Below are 21,047 nucleotides of genomic sequence, written 5' to 3' on the forward strand. Positions count from 1 at the left end.
TAAAATGCCCCCACAGTGCCCCCAGTATTTATACTGCCCCCTACTGTTATAATGCTCACCCTGAAGTGCCCCAAGTATTTATAATGCCGCCTACAGTGCCCCCTGTAGTTATATCGCCCCCTACTGTTATAATACTCTATCTGAAGCGCCCCCAGTATTTATAATGCCACCTGCAGTGTCCCCTGTAGTTATATTCCTCAGTTTAGTGTCCTCTCTGCAGCCCCCTCCAATATATAGTCCCATGTAAATAGCATCCCTCTCTATCTACAGCCCCCTCCAACATGCAGTCCCATGTAAATAACATCACCCCTCCCCAGCCGCCTTCAAAATACAGTCCCATGTAAATAACATCACCTCCTCAATATTCAGTCCCATATAAATAACCTCACTCCCTCCCCCAGACACCTTCAACATACAGTCCCATGTAAATAAAATCACCCCCTCCCCAGCCACCTCCAACATGCAGTGCCATGTAAATAACATTACCCCTTAACATTCAATCCCATGTAAATAATATCACTCCCTCCCATAGCTGCCTTCAACATGTAGTCCCATTTAAATAACATTACCTCTTAACATACAGTCCCATGTAAATAATATCACCCTACCCCAGCCACTTCCAAATTTCAGTCCCATGTAATTAACATCCCTCCACCTCACTGCTCCATGTAAATAACTTCCCTCCCTTCAGTCCTAACATACAGTCCCAGTTAAATAACTACAACTCCCAACATTGCTCTGCCTCTCACACTGAGTAATCTTCACTTACCTCTCCTCATGTAGCAGATCTCACCTCAACCTCTTCCCTGGGCTTCTCTTCACTGCTGAGCCGTCCTCTCCTGCACTGGTCACATGATGGTGAGATCATCCCAGGTCCTTTTCAGCTATTGCCTTTAGAACTGATCACATGACCTCTGAGGTCATCACAGGTCCTTTAGCTCTTGCAGCGCATTAGATTCAATTGTATTGCCGACAGCAATACAGTTATATCTAACAGGCAGGCAGGACATTCCGCGCCTGGGACAAAACATCAGGGGCCCAGGCCCCGAATGTTTTGACCTAGCAACGCCCCTGGGTGCATGTAGGTTCCAGCTCAACTGTGTAGAAGTAATGGTCTTACTTGTACTAGGTTCCTGATCTTGCTCTGGTTACTCAGCCTTTCAATAATAGTTTGGATCCTCTGTAAGTTCTGTTCTGCACTTAGCAATTCAGCAATATTCAGTGCTTCAGTGATTCAGTAATTCAGCAACCCAAGGGCGGCCTCCCTCATGGCAGGCAAACTCTCTGCTCCATTCTTTAAAAAGGCTGCACAAGATATAGAAATTATTCTCTTAAACCCCAGAAGGGTCCCTGGAAGGGGTATTACAGTAAAGGATCAATAAGTCCTAGTCTTGGACTACAAAAGGTTGAAGTAGCTTCACTCCCTGGGCTAGGCCCATGAGGACAGAGCCAAGTCTGGCTCCTCTCCTCTCCTAACTCCTAATCTAATCTCCTTAACTTCCTGTGTGTGACCTATATAAATGGTGTTAAAGTGACACCTAGAGGTGGATATGTGTAGTGCATTCGACCAGCCTGAAATGGGAATTTAACCGCATTGACAAAGGAAAATACAATAAATAGTGCTAAACGACATAGGATGGCACAAACAATTTTGGAGTGTTGCCATCCACCTGGTGTGGGACACTAAAGCTGTGGTCAAGAACTATGCTGCCAATTATACGAATGAAGACCGCACTGTGTAGGCAGTCTGAATTCTTAATGGCCTCACAGTATTGAAGGTGCCGTGTGGCCATTAGGAATTCAGAATGTCTACACAGTGAGGTCTTCATTAGTTAAATGTCAGGCCTAATTGGCCATGTGGTTCTTGACTGCAGCTGGCTGCGACCTGATTGGATCACGACCGCCCTGTGTGATCATACCTAGTGTTAAAACAATCGAAGTTCACAAAGTCCACTTCGATTTAAATTTCAGTGAAAATTAAATTTGCAGCGAAACAAATTTCCTCAGACACGTGGTAGCATATCGATTTTCCCTGAAATAGTGTTTAAAAAAAAATCATACTTACCTCATCCATTTGCTCACGATGGGCTGCCCGCCATCTTGATTGAAGATCTCACATTACGCCATTACGGGCCACATGAGATTTTGCGCTAGATCTTCAAGATGGCGGCAGACGGCCCGTCACAGGCAAATGGATGAAGTGAGAATAATTTTTATTTTTTACATTTTACACCCGATTATTGTTAGCATGTATGAATGCGGCATCTGAGGGGTACAATGATGGGTAGCGGCACAATCGCCTGCATATCCTGCACAGCTACCATAAAGCAAACCCACCCGCTGCACTGTCTGCACAAACAATACAATGTGTAGCTCTAATATGTGCCAACACTTAGGAAATTTTTTAGAGCAAAAATAAAATGCCACAAAATAAAAAAAAAGGAACAGACACATCATTTCTCTTAAACATACTTTGTTTAAGAAAACCAAAATTAAATACCAAAAGAAATCCTCCTCGAGGGTCGCTTCACACACACTTTTGTTCATGGTATTAGTTTTGGCTAATAGTAAGACTTACAATCGTTGAAACATTTTAAAGGGTCTGGCTTAAATTGGTTCAACAAGTTAGCCACGTCCAAAACGTCCAACAACTTTTCAAAACTGAGTGTTTGGTATAAAAATGCAAAATGTTGCAATTTTTGGTGGCAAAGATCACAAAAGTTTCAAAGCCCTATATTGTAACTTTTGAAGCCAGAATTATGGGGTGCGGGACTTGTTAAATCTTCCAATAACCTTCTCATTAAAGCATGGGTGTAGCTAAAGGATCATGGGTTGTGTTGGGTGAGCATGCTCGGCAGATCGCGGTGTTCGGCTGAATATCGCGTGTGCTCGAGCGCGATGCTCGAGTCAGTGTATTTGAATCTAATTTAGCCTCTATTACTGAAAAGTTTCTGGCGTAACTACTACTAGTATTAAGTATTCCTATACAGCAATGGTCTCTTTTTTTTTTTTTTTTGTAACTGGCCATGCAGCTCTATATTATAGTGGTTAACATTCGGAGCTATAATGTAGAAGGTTGTGAGTTTGAATCCCGTCAGAAATAGAGGCTAAATTAAATTGATATACTTTATATTTTTTTTTTGTAATTGTAATATATATATATATACACTCACCTAAAGAATTATTAGGAACACCATACTAATACGGTGTTGGACCCCCTTTTGCCTTCAGAACTGCCTTAATTCTACGTGGCATTGATTCAACAAGGTGCTGATAGCATTCTTTAGAAATTTTGGCCCATATTGATAGGATAGCATCTTGCAGTTTATTGAGATTTGAGGGATGCACATCCAGGGCACGAAGCTCCCGTTCCACCACATCCCAAAGATGCTCTATTGGGTTGAGATCTGGTTAATGTGGGGGCCATTTCAGTATAGTGAACTCATTGTCATGTTCAAGAAACCAATTTGAAATGATTCGAGCTTTGTGACATGGTGCATTATCCTGCTGCAAGTAGCCATCAGAGGATGGATACATGTTCTCATTCTGTTTTACCCCAAATTCGGACTCTACCATTTGAATGTCTCAACAGAAATCGAGACTCATCAGACCAGGCAACATTTTTCCAGTCTTCAACAGTCCAATTTTGGTGAGCTCGTGCAAATTGTAGCCTCTTTTTCCTATTTGTAGTGGAGATGAGTGGTACACGGTGGGGTCTTCTGCTGTTGTAGCCCATCCGCCTCAAGGTTGTGCGTGTTGTGGCTTCACAAATGCTTTGCTGCATACCTCGGTTGTAACAAGTGGTTATTTCAGTCAACGTTGCTCTTCTATCAGCTTGAATCAGTCGGCCCATTCTCCTCTGACCTCTAGCATCCACAAGGCATTTTTGCCCACAGGACTTCCGCATACTGGATGTTTTTCCCTTTTCACACCATTCTTTGTAAACCCTAGAAATGGTTGTGCGTGAAAATCCCAGTAACTGAGCAGATTGTGAAATACTCAGACCGGCCCGTCTGGCACCAACAACCATGCCACGCTCAAAATTGCTTAAATCACCTTTCTTTCCCATTCTGACATTCAGTTTGGAGTTCAGGAGATTGTCTTGACCAGGACCACCCCCCTAAATGCATTGAAGCAACTGCCATGTGATTGGTTGACTAGATAATTGCATTAATGAGAAATAGAACAGGTGTTCCTAATAATTCTTTAGGTGAGTGTATATATATATATATATATATATATATATATATGTAGATCCGGAAAAACGAGCGGCACTCCAATGGATAAAAGTAAGTGAACCTTTATTCACCCAGGTGGTGAATAAAGGTTCACTTACTTTTATCCATTGGAGTGCCGCTCGTTTTTCCGGATCTGTACATTGGGGTAAGAAGCCTATTCCCCCTGGGTCGTGCACCCTAATTTCGTATTCATTTGAACCAGTGCCGCCATTTTTCTTGAACTATATATATATATATATATATATATATATCATGCTTCTATTATATATATTCCAACAAAGAAAAAACAGCAGCACTATATGGTAAATCCTGGTGCAAGTTCCTCAGGCTACGGGCAAGGTAGTCGACAATGGTAGTAGTTCTCCAAAAAAGAGGCAGCACTCCAATGTAAAAGGTGAAACGACCCGCTTTATTCCCCTCTGCAACGTTTCAACTGCTCATTGCAGTCTTTATCAAGCATATAGTCTGGTGCCAAAACATCCACATTTATACCTACAATCCCTTGTGAGTCAATTAGTGATAATGACATAATCAAATATACAAAGTGTTATAAAATACATAATCAAGTATAGAAAATACAAAACATGTAATCAAATCAGTGACATGACAACGTGTAATACATCTCGTGTTACTAGGATTAAAAAATCGCATATTTCATTGCATATTCGCATAAAGTGCCATGTGCATTCATTAGTGTGATCATCTGTGTATATCTAAATAACCGATCAATCGGCCTCATAAATTAAATTAAATAAGAGACAACTTACACAGCAGTGTACTTGGATGGCGCTCATCTCGGCGTCCCCGGTCTGTCTATGCGCATGCCCGGTAACCAGGAAACCAGTACACACTAGGTCACGCGACCCGTCACCTGACCACATGTGATCAGTGACGTCAGTCGCGAGGCGTTCCCCGGCAACCCGACTCCACCATAGGTCCACGTGACGAACCAGGAAGACTTGCTCCAGCTACCAGGCCACAGATCACATGACACCGTCACGTAAGTCGTAACCCGGCAACCGGAAAGCGTCCCAAAGGTTGGCAAGTCACAGCCACCCAGGTCGAACAGGGCACCGCTAAGACCAGACCTAAAAGGGAAAAAGTCACATGTGGGGCATGATAAGGTAGTCTAGTGCTGTTATGCACATCATAAAGCAATAATACTAAAGGAATGGGATATCAAGCCGTCTATATAGGAAGGAATGGAGTAATAAGTTCCCATAAGGAAACAATATCTCTGTGTAGATAAAGAATAAAGAATAATGGGAGAGAGGGTGTAGTTTATGTGGTTATGCCACATTAGTGACCATCACCACACACCAATTATGGCACCAAGGTGTCAAGTGCGGTCTGCACCCAACATTCTCAGATCCAAGGTCCACCCTTTTTCCTCCTCATAAAGCTATAAGTGACAATCTTCCATTCACGACTTATCCACAATACATTTATCTTGATTTATATATTATAGTTCCAACCAAGCTCCCTAACATGGGACTAAAAACACTGTGTCATGTGATCTGTGGCCTGGTAGCTGGAGCGCCTCTTCCTGGTTTGTCACGTGGACCTATGGTGGAGTCGGGTTGCCGGGGCACGCCTCGCGACTGACGTCACTGATCACATGTGGTCAGGTGACGGGTCGTGTGACCTAGTGTGTACTGGTTTCCTGGTTACCGGGCATGCGCATAGACAGACCGGGGACGCCGAGATGAGCGCCATCCAAGTACACTGCTGTGTAAGTTGTCTCTTATTTAATTTAATTTATGTGGCCGATTAATTGGTTATTTAGATATACACAGGTGATCACACTAATGAATGCACATGGCACTTTATGCGAATATGCAATGAAATATGCGATTTTTGAATCCTAGTAACACGAGATGTATTACACGTTGTCATGTCACTGATTTGATTATATGTTTTGTATTTTCTATACTTGATTATGTATTTTATAACACTTTGTATATTTGATTATGTCATTATCACTAATTGACTCACAAGGGATTGTGGGTATAAATGTGGATATTTTGGCACCAGACTATATGCTTGATAAAGACTGCAATGAGCAGTTGAAACGTTGCAGAGAGGAATAAAGTGGGTCGTTTCACCTTTTACATTGGAGTGCTGCCTATTTTTTGGAGAACTATATATATAACAACTAAAGAAGGTGACTTTTAAAAATACCTTTATTATTATATCAAAGGGGTATTGGTATATACAGTACAGACCAAAAGTTTGGACACACCTTCTCATTCAAAGAGTTTTCTTTATTTTCATGACTATGAAAATTGTAGATTCACACTGAAGGCATCAAAACTATGAATTAACACATGTGGAATTATATACATAACAAACAAGTGTGAAACAACTGAAAATATGTCATATTCTAGGTTCTTCAAAGTAGTCACCTTTTGCTTTGATTACTGCTTTCCACACTCTTGGCATTCTCTTGATGAGCTTCAAGAGGTAGTCCCCTGAAATGGTTTTCACTTCACAGGTGTGCCCTGTCAGGTTTAATAAGTGGGATTTCTTGCCTTATAAATGGGGTTGGGACCATCAGTTGCGTTGAGGAGAAGTCAGGTAGATACACAGCTGATAGTCCTACTGAATAGACTGTTAGAATTTGTATTATGGCAAGAAAAAAGCAGCTAAGTAAAGAAAAACGAGTGGCCATCATTACTTTAGGAAATCAAGGTCAGTCAGTCAGCCGAAAAATTGGGAAAACTTTGAAAGTAAGGACTATTTGACCATGAAGGAGAGTGATGGGGTGCTGCGCCAGATGACCTGGCCTCCACAGTCACCAGACCTGAACCCAATCGAGATGGTTTGGGGTGAGCTGGACCGCAGAGTGAAGGCAAAAGGGCCAACAAGTGCTAAGCATCTCTGGGAACTCCTTCAAGACTGTTGGAAGACCATTTCAGAGGACTACCTCTTGAAGCTCATCAAGAGAATGCCAAGAGTGTGCAAAGCAGTAATCAAAGCAAAAGGTGGCTACTTTGAAGAACCTAGAATATGACATATTTTCAGTTGTTTCACACTTGTTTGTTATGTATATAATTCCACATGTGTTAATTCATAGTTTTGATGCCTTCATAGTCATGAAAATAAAGAAAACTCTTTGAATGAGAAGGTGTGTCCAAACTTTTGGTCTGTACTGTATATACCACTAAATAGTGCAAGGAGACGTGCGAGTACTTGAATTTCCTAAAGGGGAGTATGGCCCCTAACAAGAAATCCATAGGGTCTCCTATAGATAGAGCATATTTGCCAATGCCTGATGCACCGACAATACCCATATTACCAGTAACATTTGAAGGAAATCCTGGAAACATGACCTGCTGGGGAAGGAGGTGGGGGATGTGAGAACTGGAGCTGAGAAACATTGCCCTGTATCCTCTAGGTGACATCTCTTAGGATAGTGTTGGCATATTGTTTACATAGGTGACAACAGTGAGCAGCTGTTCTGCGTATGCCCTTAGATTGTGCAGTTGTATTTGCATACTTACTGCATAATGTTTGATAGATTTATGGACTCACAATGTCATCTTTAACTCCTGCCCACAACTTGAAAATCTGGTTCCTCATTTTTCTGTATGTTACCTACAATGACCCCAGCATTTCATGGACAGAAGCGTGGTTTGATAGACAGATAAGTAGCTATATTCTGTCTTTAAATGATAGAAATTAATGTAGCATTGAGATTAATGCCAGTGCACTGGTGTATTACAATGTAAAGTATTATTTTAACTATAGGGGTATTTCACTTGTGTTGTTCTCTTATGATTTACTAGATGTTCAGATGAACATAAAGCTATCACTGCAGCCTACTGCATCACTATACATTCTCCTTTTGATTGTAAGGTGGGAAAAGTCCTCTTTTATTTTTTTTTATTTTAGACAGGAAGGGCAAAACTTTAATTTTTAGTACTCCTCCAATGGGAGATGGGCATACACCATGAAAGACAATGGAGGCTCAAAGAGTACCTTCCCTTTAACCTCTCAGAGGCTTTGATAGTCAGGGTCTGGATGTTGAGACCTGTGGCATACCTTCCATGGAGGCAGGTCGCGCAATTGGTATGGAGCCCCGGAAGACGAGGTCCCGGTGCTGAACTCCTTCTCCTGATTCCTGACATGAAAATGCAGCAGTCACTAAGGGGAGCTCAGTGCAAAGAGATATTTACAGCTTCCACTGAATGCAAAGGTAACTGTGTATTTTCCTATGCACTGAGCTCCCCCTAGTGGTGGCTTCAGGCAGACAGTTTTATAACACACTGTATGAGGGGAGTGGCAGACACAAAGATAAATTGGGAGATTTATCAATGTACTTTTGCCAGTTCTCTGGTGTAAATACATTTAAAAATATGGGCAATGATTTATCATGCCTTCACTCCAGAAGTCTGGATTCAAAAAGTCACAAATATAAAGGGGTTGTCCCATGAAAAATATTATATAGTTTTCACACCAGCACCTGGATCTGAATACTTTTGTAACTGCCTGTAATTAAAATTTTTGTATAGCCACTGTGTTATTCAATAAAATGTATCTGTACAGCGTCACCTGCTGTTTTTTATTTTTCTCATTTCTTTGAGCTGCTCACTGAGATGGCCGCTGCCTTCTCAAACAGCTGATCGGCAGGGATCGGACCCCCGCTGATCAGATGCTGATGATCTATCCAGAGGAAATATCATCAGTTTAAACAAACTGTAGAACCCCTTTAAGCTTTTATGACCTTTTGGGCTCTCACTTGCCCGACAAAAATTTTTGAGTCACAAAATCGCAATCTCACTCCAGTAGGAAGGTAGAGTAGGAAAACTGGAGTAGCTTTTCTAGACAAAAGTGTTATGCCTTATTCACACAGTCAGTGTTCAGTCAGTGATTTCCACTAGTGATTGTTAGCCAAAACCAGGTGTGGCTCTAAACAAAGTTGTCAACCTACAAAAAAAGAAAAACTGAGACTAGACAGGCTTCAAATTACAAATATACTTTATTAAATACACATATATTAGAATAAAAGAGACATAACACATCAAATGTAAAGTGCGGTCTACCCCTGATGAAAAAGTATGTCAAGAATACACATATACACTCACCTAAAGAATTATTAGGAACACCTGTTCTATTTCTCATTAATGCAATTATCTAGTCAACCAATCACATGGCAGTTGCTTCAAAGCATTTAGGGGGGTGGTCCTGGTCAAGACAATCTCCTGAACTCCAAACTGAATGTCAGAATGGTAAAGAAAGGTGATTTAAGCAATTTTGAGCATGGCATGGTTGTTGGTGCCAGACGGGCCGGTCTGAGTATTTCACAATCTGGTCCGTTACTGGGATTTTCACGCACAACCATTTCTAGGGTTTACAAAGAATGGTGTGAAAAGGGAAAAACATCCAGTATGCGGCAGTCCTGTGGGCAAAAATGCCCTGTGGATGCTAGAGGTCAGAGGAGAATGGGCCGACTGATTCAAGCTGATAGAAGAGCAACATTGACTGAAGTAACCACTCGTTACAACCGAGGTATGCAGCAAAGCATTTGTGAAGCCACAACACGCACAACCTTGAGGCGGATGGGCTACAACAGCAGAAGACCCCACCGGGTACCACTCATCTCCACTACAAATAGGAAAAAGAGGCTACAATTTGCATGAGCTCACCAAAATTGGACTGTTGAAGACTGGAAAAATGTTGCCTGGTCTGATGAGTCTCGATTTCTGTTGAGACATTCAAATGGTAGAGTCCAAATTTGGCATAAACAGAATGAGAACATGTATCCATCCTCTGATGGCTACTTCCAGCAGGATAATGCACCATGTCACAAAGCTCAATTCATTTCAAATTGGTTTCTTGAACATGACAATGAGTTCACTGTACTAAAATGGCCCCCACAGTCACCAGATCTCAACCCAATAGAGCATCTTTGGGATGTGGTGGAACGGGAGCTTCGTGCCCTGGATGTGCATACCTCAAATCTCCATCAACTGCAAGATGCTATCCTATCAATATGGGCCAACATTTCTAAAGAATACTATCAGCACCTTGTCGAATCAATGCCACGTAGAATTAAGGCAGTTCTGAAGGCAAAAGGGGGTCCAACACCGTATTAGTATGGTGTTCCTAATAATTCTTTGTGGTCATGGCTACGGCAGAGAGCGAGTGCCCCGAACGTGCCAAGACCTGAGAGAGGAACCAATCTGCCTAAACTAATATGGCTGGAGAGGTGCCCTTAGCCATGCCGCGGGTAAGCCTAAAAGGGGGCATACCCTGGGGAGTATGGAAGAAAAGGGGAGGGAGGGTGGGGCACTGGAAACGCGCGCACGTGAGGAGAGGGCGTGCCTCCTTTTAAGCGCGCCTACGCCCCTCCCACAAATGCAGGCTGACAAGTCAGCCTTAAGCTACTTGTGGTCATGGCTACGGCAGAGAGCGAGTGCCCCGAACGTGCCAAGACCTGAGAGAGGAACCAATCTGCCTAAACTAATATGGCTGGAGAGGTGCCCTTAGCCATGCCGCGGGTAAGCCTAAAAGGGGGCAAAAATACATGAGAGTAGGGAGAGAAAAACCTTTGAGCAGCCAACCAAGTCACGATACCAAACCGTGGAAGGCCTGGGATAGCACGGCCTGAGAGTGGAATGTAACGTGAGAACCTGAGGAGCGTCAGTGACCCATTTGCGGATGACGTGGCCGGGGACGTGTGCAATGAAGCCGCGGATGCAGCTCCAAAACGGAAGGAGTGTCCTGACATGGTCTGGGGGTTGAAACCCAAGCCCGCCGTCAGAGTGCGAACATGGGAGATGCACTGCGAGGCCGGGAGGGCCGAGGCCTGGAACGGGAGCAATGGGCGGCCAGGGCGAAGTCCCCCAGAGCCGCCAGCCAGCTCCTAAGCACCTGGACCCGCACCATGCGTGCGTGGACTGGAATGACTTCACCTCCCCTGAGGTTGGAAGTGAGGAGATGTGAGGAGGAATGGTCGTCGTGCCATACCAGCTGACCCCCGGTTGAACCCTTGGACCTGGCTGAACTGAGGGTGTATACGCTGTGTCCTAAGAACCCGCAGAACTAAGGTACATGGCAGCCTTAAGACAGTGCTGGAAAGGAGCCCAAAAGAAAGACCAACTAGGGAGGTGGAAAGCTTCTAAATGATTCCCTTACACAGCCAGCCTGCTCGGGACGGCCGCGGGACTACTCTTCTGAACACCCCCTAACCGTTTGAAACAGAAAAACCGACCTACTTTCGGAGAAAGTTGGACTTCGGCCAAATATTGTTGAAGATGTTGAAGGATAGTTGTGGAACAGGATGGCCTGGATCTTGAGGACACATCAGCTGGGGGTGAGCCCTGAAACCTGCATGAAGGGGCCCTACATTCGTAGTAATGACAAGCAGTTTGGCTGCGGCAGGGAATGAAAAGCGAGGGAGCAGTCTCGGTAGCGTACGGAACCCTACCTGGGGGAACGGGCCCTAGGGTGGAGGTTGTTGGCAAGGCTAGAGTGGACTGGACAGGTGGCAGCCCCCAGTAGGACTTGACGGCCAGGAGGCTGGACTGGACGTCCGAAACCAAGGAGGCGACGGAGTACATCCCGGCATGTAGCTGCGCCAGGGACACCTGAAGGGTGGACATGGAGACTTGCTCCAAGTCCGGGGCTGCTGGTTCAGCCATCAGTAGCCTGGCTCTGCTCTCCGGTTGAGCTCCGTGACCAACTTCGGAATTGACCAACTCCTTAGGGCCGCTTGGGTGCGGGTGTTTTGGTACGGATAGGCCTTCTTCGATGTTGGAAATGCGACCTACTGCAGCTGCGAAGTGACAAATAGAAAATAACATTTTGACCAGGAAGCCCCGTACCTTGCAAGCGACACCCGAGACGTGAATAGTGGTTAAAGGAGGACTGGCGAGGGTCTAGTGCTCTGAACGGCGGGACCATGGACTAAGCGTGCAATGACGTGAGGAGGCTAACCGTACTTGGCCCCAGACAGGAAAAGAAAAACTGATGAGAAAACAAACCTCAGACCTGAAATCGTACCGGAGAAAGGACTACCGAATCGAGTCTGAAACATGACAGGCGACAGAAACAGTAATTTAACAGTGTGAACCTGAAGTGACAGGTAACAGAAAATAAATGATACCGCGTAAGACTTTGAGTGATCCGGACACTTGTGTACGCCTGAGCGCGATAACCATGGCATGAGAAGTGACGAACGTGGACCCTAAACGAAAGAGGCAACGGAAACTGGAAACGTACATCGATGCGCAGCCGGTGGCAGACACGGCGTGACATGAACGTAAGCCTGAAGCGTGACAGGCAACACCTGAAAAATAAAAAACACGTGAGCCTGAAGCGCAACAGGCAGCAGATGATTGATTGAAACGTAAGTCTGAAGCGTAACAGCCAAACCTAGACAAATTGAAAACGTAAGCCTGAAACGTAACAGGCAACAGATAATGAAAATAACACGTAAGCCTGAAGCGTAATAGGCAACCTGAGATGAATTTAGAAACGTGAGCCTGAACGTAACAGGCAATAGATAACGAAACTAACACGTGAGCCTGAATCGTGACAGGCAACCTGAGATGAATTACAACGTAAGCCTGAAGCGTAACAGGCAACAGAGATGAATTGACAAACGTGAGCTTGAACCGTGGCAGGCACCCGACATGGTGAGATGTGCACGTGAGCCTGAAGCGCAAAAGTGGAAATGGTAATAAAGCGTGAGTCTGACACGTGACAGGCCAATGATTGGGAAGGAACGGACGCCTGGACAGAACAGGCCGTGGAAGGCAAGAGGCGTGAGCCTGGCCGGACCGCCAACTGATACATAAGCCTGACACGTGACAGCAACAGCCTGTGGTGGACAGGTATGACAGAAACAAAACATGGTGACATGAACAAGAAGTGACCTGAGACGTGACTGGAGACAACCTGGTGACTATGACGTGACCCTGACGCGGGTGACAAAGGAATAGGAAGTGACATGGCGGCGTAGCCTGGAAGACCGCAAATGTGTGGTGGAAAATGAAGCGGTTGCCGGACATGTCCGTGGATGTAGAGAGTGGAAAGCGATGGTCGGCACAAACGGGACAAATGAGCGCAACCTGGCTGACGAGCGCGGCCAGAGTGGCGCAGCACCCGGGGACTGCAACATAATTGGTAACGTGAGGGGGAGACTACGCAGACCGGAACGCGCCAATGCGTCCCAACCGTGACATAGGGAACCATCTTTTTTTTTTTTTTTTTGATTTATTTATTTTTTAAAAACTTCGACGCTGCTGCTGACTGTGTGGAGAGAATAAGACTTTGGGTGTGACCGGAGTGAGAAGGACAAAAAAACCAGCACCTACCTGTTTGAACCCCGAGTGAGGAATTTTGTGACCTCTGTAAGGATGCATGGATCCTTGGATGAAGATTAACGGCAGAGTACCCAGGGTCTGCAACACTAACCCTTTTTTTTGGAAAAAGCACACCAAAACTGGGATCGTACTGTAGAAAATAATATTGATCGAATCTGGAATAAAAAATGATAGCGACAAAGAATAGTGATTAACAGCATGAACCTGGCCTGTAACCGGTAATGGATGAAAAACGTAAACCTGAAGCGTAACGGGGAATAAAAACATAAGAGAAACGTAAGCCTGACAAACGTGACAGGCAACAGACGTGGTACAGTGGATACGTAAGCCTGAAGCGTAACAGGCGACAAAAATAAAAGAAAAACGTAAGCCTGAAGCGTGACAGGCAACATGATACATTTAGAAACGTAAGCCAGAAACGTAACTGGCAACAGAAAAGAAAGAGGTAAGCCTGAGACGTAGCAGGCAGCAGACATGATAGATAAGAAACGTAGGCCAGAAACGTAACTGGCAGACAGAAAGAAAAACGTAAGCCTGAAACGTAACAGGCAGCAGACATGATAGATGAGAAACGTAAGCCAGAAACGTAACTGGCAACAGAAAAGAAAAATGCAAGCCTGAAACGTAACAGGCAACAGACATGATATAATAGAAACGTAACCCTGGAACCGGCACTGACGGCAAATGATACGTAAGCCTGAAGCGTGACTGGCAACCGAGATGGTCTGGGAAAACGTAAGCCCGTGGCGACATGGGCAACAAATGGTAAAGAATAATGCGTAAGCCTGACACGGAACAGGCCACAGACATGTGAAGCATGAAATGACATACGTGAAACATGCAGAAAACCCGGCAATGAACATGGTGGGATGACATGGAAGCAAACCCGCCGTGTGACTGGTGACAGAACGGTGACTGAAAATAAGTATTTACAGAAACGTCCGCAGATGTGGCAGAGTGGAACAGGCGGTGGTCGACACGGGCGGAATTTGTCTGAAAACCCTTGGCAGACGAAAAATGGCTAGCACGGCCGAAAACCCAGGGTCTGCAACAACAGTCAGGTATGGGGGGGGGGGGAGGGCCCGGAGTAGTCCAAAGACTGCGCCATTTACCGACCCATGACCCAGGGATCCCTATACGTCCCTGTGATCTAACAAAATGCTCTGGCGGGCTGCGGATGCCCTGCGGTGTGGGACCTGACGTGGAGGGTCGCGGGAATTGCTGAACGTGCGGTGTGAAGGGATGACCTGTGGGGTGACTTGTCTCTGGAGCGTGAAAGTGTTGAAACTTATTTATTCATATGCACATACATATGTATATATATATACGTGCATGCGTACACACACACAGACACATATATACATATTTTTTTTTTTTTTTTGGAGTGGACAGAAGCAAAGGAGTGAATGAGGGGAGGAAGGGGGCGGGGAAGGTTCCCTGCGCCAGCTGACAGTGGCTCCGGATGACAGAGGAGGGCACGTGGGGACCCTGTAGCAGTTGCTATGAGCTGGATTGCTCCTGTATGTGTTTGAGAAGAGTGTGGATTAGAATTGCGCCGCTCCCGTGTGCACCGTGCATTCGTAGAGAGCTGCGGCAAAGTGAGAAGCGGCACCCCTGTTGCGGCCCTGGGTCTGGACGGACCTACCCGTGGTGACAGGGCCTGGACCAGGAAAAGAAAGGGGCAAGCTGCTGCGGCGGCCGGAGCTGGAGCCTGACATCAGAGGCAGGCCGGGACGCAGGCTCCGTCGCCGAGGCAACGGAGGCGCTGCCCGGCGTCCCACGTGACCTGCCCAGGCCGGCGCCTGGAGTGAGGACGTGCCGGCCGCACCACCTGGAGTGGAAGGTGGGTAGCAAGCGTACCGGGCCGAGGGGGAGAAGCACGTCGGAGAGGGGTACGGGAGGACAGTTGGTGACTTACCCAGACGGCTTGACCGAGCGATGAGCGTTGGAGGGGGAACCCCCACCAACTTACCTACACAGCAGCACGGCAGGACAGGGGGCACTGGAAACGCGCGCACGCGAGGAGAGGGCGTGCCTCCTTTTAAGCGCGCCTACGCCCCTCCCACAAATGCAGGCTGACAAGTCAGCCTTAAGCTACTTAGGTGAGTATATATTCAAAGGGACAAAGACGAGGATCATGTGGATCTTATCTACCAACAATATAAAACCATGGTTGGTATATAGTCTCCAGCATATAGGAGGTTAAAGTGCATGTGCAAATATCCAAAAAGGGGTGTTTTCTTATCAAAGGAACACCTCAGAAGCTATAAATGCAAAGGTCCACTCAAAGAGACTAGGGATTAACAACAATAACAAACTATGTCATATACATACAGAGTTGGGAGACCCAAAAATTGCCCAGACCCTAATATGTTGATAATGCTAAAGTGCATGTTCAATCAGATCCCTCAAATCATATTACAAAAATGTCACACATACCCACCCTGGTATGTGTGACATTTTTGTGATATGATTTGAGGGATCTGATTGAACATGCATTTTTTAGCATTATCAACATATTGGGGTCAATTTTTGGTTCTCCCAACTTTGTATGTATATGACATTGACATAGTCAGGTCCATAAATATTGGGACATCGACACAAACTGTTGTAATTCCTACACCGTTCACCTGATTTGGATGTAAATACCCTCAAATTAAAGCTGACAGTCTGCAGTTAAAACACATCTAGTTTGTTTCATTTCAAATCCATTGTGGTGGTGTATAGAGCCAAAAATGTTAGAATTGTGTCGATGTCCCATTATTTATGGGCCTGACTGTAGTTTGTTATTGTTGTTAATCCCTAGTCTCTTTGAGTGGACCTTTGCATTTATAGCTTCTGAGGTGTTCCTTTGATAAAAAAAAAAACACCCCTTTTTTGGATATTTGCACATGCACTTTAACCTCTTATATGCTGGAGACTATATACCAACCATGGTTTTATATTGTTGGTAGATAAGATCCTTGTCTTTGTCCCTCGAATATATATGTGTATTCTTGACATACTTTTTCCTCAGGGGTAGACCGCACTTTACATTTGATGTGTTATGTCTCTTTTATTCTAATATATGTGTATTTAATAAAGTATGTTTGTAATTTGAAGCCTGTCTAGTCTCAGTTTTTCTTTTTTTCTAGGTTGATTTATCATTACTGAGTGGGTTTTTTCTTAGGGTCTGCTCATAGTACCCAGTACTTTATCTGGGTTTATATTTGAATGTTGTGTAACCTGTATATGCTTACCGCATATTTGTGTAGACTCCAACTCTTGTTTTGGCTCACAATTTGAGATGAGCGAAGTTTTCAAAAATTCGATTCGGACACTTCACCAATTTTTTTTTTTTAAATTGCTTCGTTCTGAATTAATTCATCATGAAGCGTTTTAAATCAGATAGTGGGAGAGTGTATCTTGGTGTACGTCACTGTGCATTGCAGCAACATGCATAGCTAGTCCTTTATGGTAGTGAAACAGTTACTGTGACAGGCAAGTGGACACCTCAATAAAAGTAGAACTAGACAGCTTATTCACCCCCAATTTGAGAAACAAGGCGTGAGAGAATTGTTTATCTATTGACCAAGAAGGATATTTGTATATACACAGGGGATTGATGCAAATTGCACTGTCTCCTATGGATCACTTCAGCTTAAGAGTACGGTCCCTGCACTGTCCTTGCAGTCTCCCTATGCTTTCCCTATGCTTACCCTAAAGTGTTCAAAAACTCTCTTACGATCTCCTTACACTCTCCCTGGACTTTCCCTATCTAATATTCCACAATTGAAAGCTTTTAGCAATGCTGTCTCTACCGCTTGTCACGTCTCGCCCTGTGCTCAGCTCACAGTGAAATGGTGGAGACCGTGCAGGATGAGGCTTTTAAAGGGCTGTGACATCACAGGGGCTGGCTAGCTGCTGATTGGCTGTCTGCACAGTGTTATGGGTTATCTCACGTTCCGGGGCTTCTTACTTTCACTTTGTAAAATGAGTAGCTGCCATTTTTGTAAAAAACAATTAGTTACCACAAGGTGCAAGGAAATTCAGATTCGATGCAAATCAAATTTTTCTTAAACTTCAGATCAAATTCCACCTTGTATGCTTCAATTTGCTCAACACTAATCACAATCACTGATGAAAATCACTGACTAAAACACTGACTGTGTGAATAAGGTTTCAGGCTTAAAGAGGTCGTCTCACTTCCGCAAATAACATTTATCATGTAGAGAAGTGAATACAAGGCACCTACTAATCTATTGTGATTGTCCATATTGCCTCCTTTGATGGCTGGATTCTTTTTTCCATCACATTATACATTGCTTGCTTCCATGGTTATGACCACCCTGCAATACAGCAGCGATGGCCGTTCTTGCACACTACAGGAAAATAGCCCACTATTTTTGGAACCCAGAAAGCGATGAAAGGAGAGCGCGCTGTACCTGCGCAGTGTGATCTATTTCGCCTATGGAACCGGTTCTCTAGATAGGATTTATTTTTTATTCTTGCTATATCTATAAAATATGTAAGTATCATAGCATGAATCTTTTACATTACGTTTTGCTGCTGTCTGCTGTTTAGAAAACATTTGACAGTATCATAGCATTTAGACTGGCGAGGCTTGACAACGAGAGTTATTAATTCCATTATTGTTAACGGTAGCTAATGGCTGGCGAGCTCCTGCAACTGTCAAAGTCCAGAAGATTAATGTAGGATAATAGTGCTGATGTCTCTAGAACACACTTTCATTCAATCTCTCTGTGAGGAGACAGCCAAAGAGTGATGTCATGTAAAATGCTGAATGTAGGAATTAGGAATGCATCAACAGATGGGGAGAGCTTCTTTGTACAGGTACTGGCTCTCACAACTTTTTATTTTTCATCAGCCGACTTTGCCGTTATGGATATTTAATTTCATTATATGAAAAGTGCACGCACTAACATTCCTTTATTCCAGCATCCACTAGAGTTTAATTGGTGCCAGATTTAGCATTTTTCCAGATCAGGACACAGACTTGGTTTCCTGTGGAGAGGATGAAAATCCGCTGAAAGTTTGTTATGATCCAGAGGAGTAGTGTTACCGTACCCAATATTATGCTTAGAATTTGGGAACTTTATTCTGACTGTAGCCAGTGTGGTTTTGAGCAAAGAGTAGAAATGATCATAATCATATCTATTAAAATTTGGTCAGCGCTTTGTGAATGCAAGAATTTTCCACTGTATAATAGGGGCTAAAATAGGAATCTGTTATGCTCTTTTCTCAAATAGATGTCCTGTTATGCCCTCTTCAAGAAGCTCTGCCAGCGCAATTACTATAACAGCTAGACTCCCGTTAGAGTGGCATCAAATCAGGGGTGTACCTAGCAGCACCACATACCTATTACATACAGGGATGTCTCCTCTGATCTTCTCTTTCTTCATCTTCTCCATTTGGTCCAGACCGCCTTGATGACTTCTTAAGGCCAAGTCTCGTTTCTGCAGAGTTTGGCAAACATACATCTTAGGTTGCTCACTTTTCCATCATCCCCCCCTTCCGATGCCCCAAATTGTCATCCTGTTTCTAACCCCAATACTGTACTCCCCAATGCACCAGAAATTATACTGCAAAAATAATAGCTCCATACAGATAGTGCCCCCATAGTGTTCCCAAACTGCTCTCAATGGTACTAGTGCCCCCTAGTGCCTGTTTTAATAGCTTCATGCATTCCCTATGTAATAACAATTCTGGAGCATCTATTCTTATGTCTCTATGTTGTGCCATTCCTTTATTATTTAACTGCTGCTTGAGGCAAGATGCTCATCTTGCCTCATAGCAATGGTGGCCCTGCATCAAATGAGTTCAACAGAAGAAGCCCTAATGGCATCATTTAGCAGATCACCATGGCAGCTAAGAGCCTAACAAAGGTCCCCGGGTCTGTCATAGGATTAGGTGATAGAATACAATAGTGGCAGTAATACTTTTGAATAATAAGTTGACTTTTGGGACTAAAAGAAAGTGAAATAAAATTGAAGAGAAGTTTTAAGGGGAAAACCACACTAAGTGGAAGCTGTGTGGCCGACCAGCATTTTGTCATGATATTAAAATTGGTTGATAATGGCTACATGGTTTTGCAAATAAACTAGCTTTTTTCATACCAAGACATTCACTATTAAAAGAGGTTGTCCAGGATTGGCAAAATATGGCTACTATCTTCCCAAAAAACTGCACCATCCCTGTCCACAGGTTGGGCATGGTATTGCAAGTCTGCTTCATTGGCTCCAATGGAGCTGAGCTGCAGTACCAAGCATGGCCCATGGGCTATTGCACCAGTTGCCTAGTTAGGTTATTGCCCCTTATAGACAGTAGGCCATTGGCCTGTGCCTCTGGCTCATAGAACATTGTCTCCAAGGCAGAGATTTTCATTAGTGACTCCCGTGCTTGCCTGCAGAATGTATTGAAAGGGTTCTGAATTTTAAAAAAGGAAGTTTTTTTTTCACTTAAATTTAGATAACAGCCAATACCAGTCACAGCCCATGGACAAGGCGTCAGCACTTTAGCCAATTCTCTAAAAGATTGGCTAACTCCAATATATTTCAGTACATTATAGTTACACATCAGAAGTCAAAAATGTTATTTTTACTTTATCCAGTGGACCTCTGGGCAACTTAAAACATCTGGTGGGTCACTATAAGGCCTCTTTCAGACGGGCGTTGCGGGAAAATGTGCGTTGCGGGAACATGCGCGATTTTTCCGCGCGAGTGCAAAACATTGTAATGCGTTTTGCACTCGCGTGAGAAAAATCGCGCTTGTTTGGTACCCAAACCCGACCTTCTTCACAGAAGTTCGGGCTTGGTATCGGTGTTCTGTAGATTGTATTATTTTCCCTTATAACATGGTTATAAGGGAAAATAACAGCATTCTGAATACAGAATGCATAGTAAAATAGCGCTGGAGGGGTTAAAAAAATAATAATAATAATTTAACTCACCTTAATCCACTAGATCGCGAAGCCGGCATCTCTTCTGACTTCTTTCTTTGCTGTGTGCAGCAACAGGACCTGTGGTGACGTCACTCCGGTCATCACATGGTCCATCACATGATCCTTCACCATGGTAAAAGATCATGTGATGGATCATGTGATGACCGGAGTGACGTCACCACAGGTCCTGTTGCTGCACACAGCAAAGAAAGAAGTCAGAAGAGATGCCGGCTTCGCGATCAAGTGGATTAAGGTGAGTAAATTTTTTCAAATTTTTTTTTTAACCCCTCCAGCGCTATTTTACTATGCATTCTGTATTCAGAATGCTATTATTTTCCCTTATAACCATGTTATAAGGGAAAATAATAATGATCAGGTCTCCATCCCGATCGTCTCCTAGCAACCGTGCGTGAAAATCGCACCGCATCCGCACTTGCTTGCGGATGCTTGCAATTTTCACGCAACCCTATTCATTTCTATGGGGCCTGCGTTACGTGAAAAACGCACAAAATAGAGCATGCTTCGATTTTCACGCAA

This window comes from Bufo bufo, chromosome 4 (assembly GCF_905171765.1).
Source record: "Bufo bufo chromosome 4, aBufBuf1.1, whole genome shotgun sequence".
Classification (NCBI taxonomy): domain Eukaryota; kingdom Metazoa; phylum Chordata; class Amphibia; order Anura; family Bufonidae; genus Bufo; species Bufo bufo.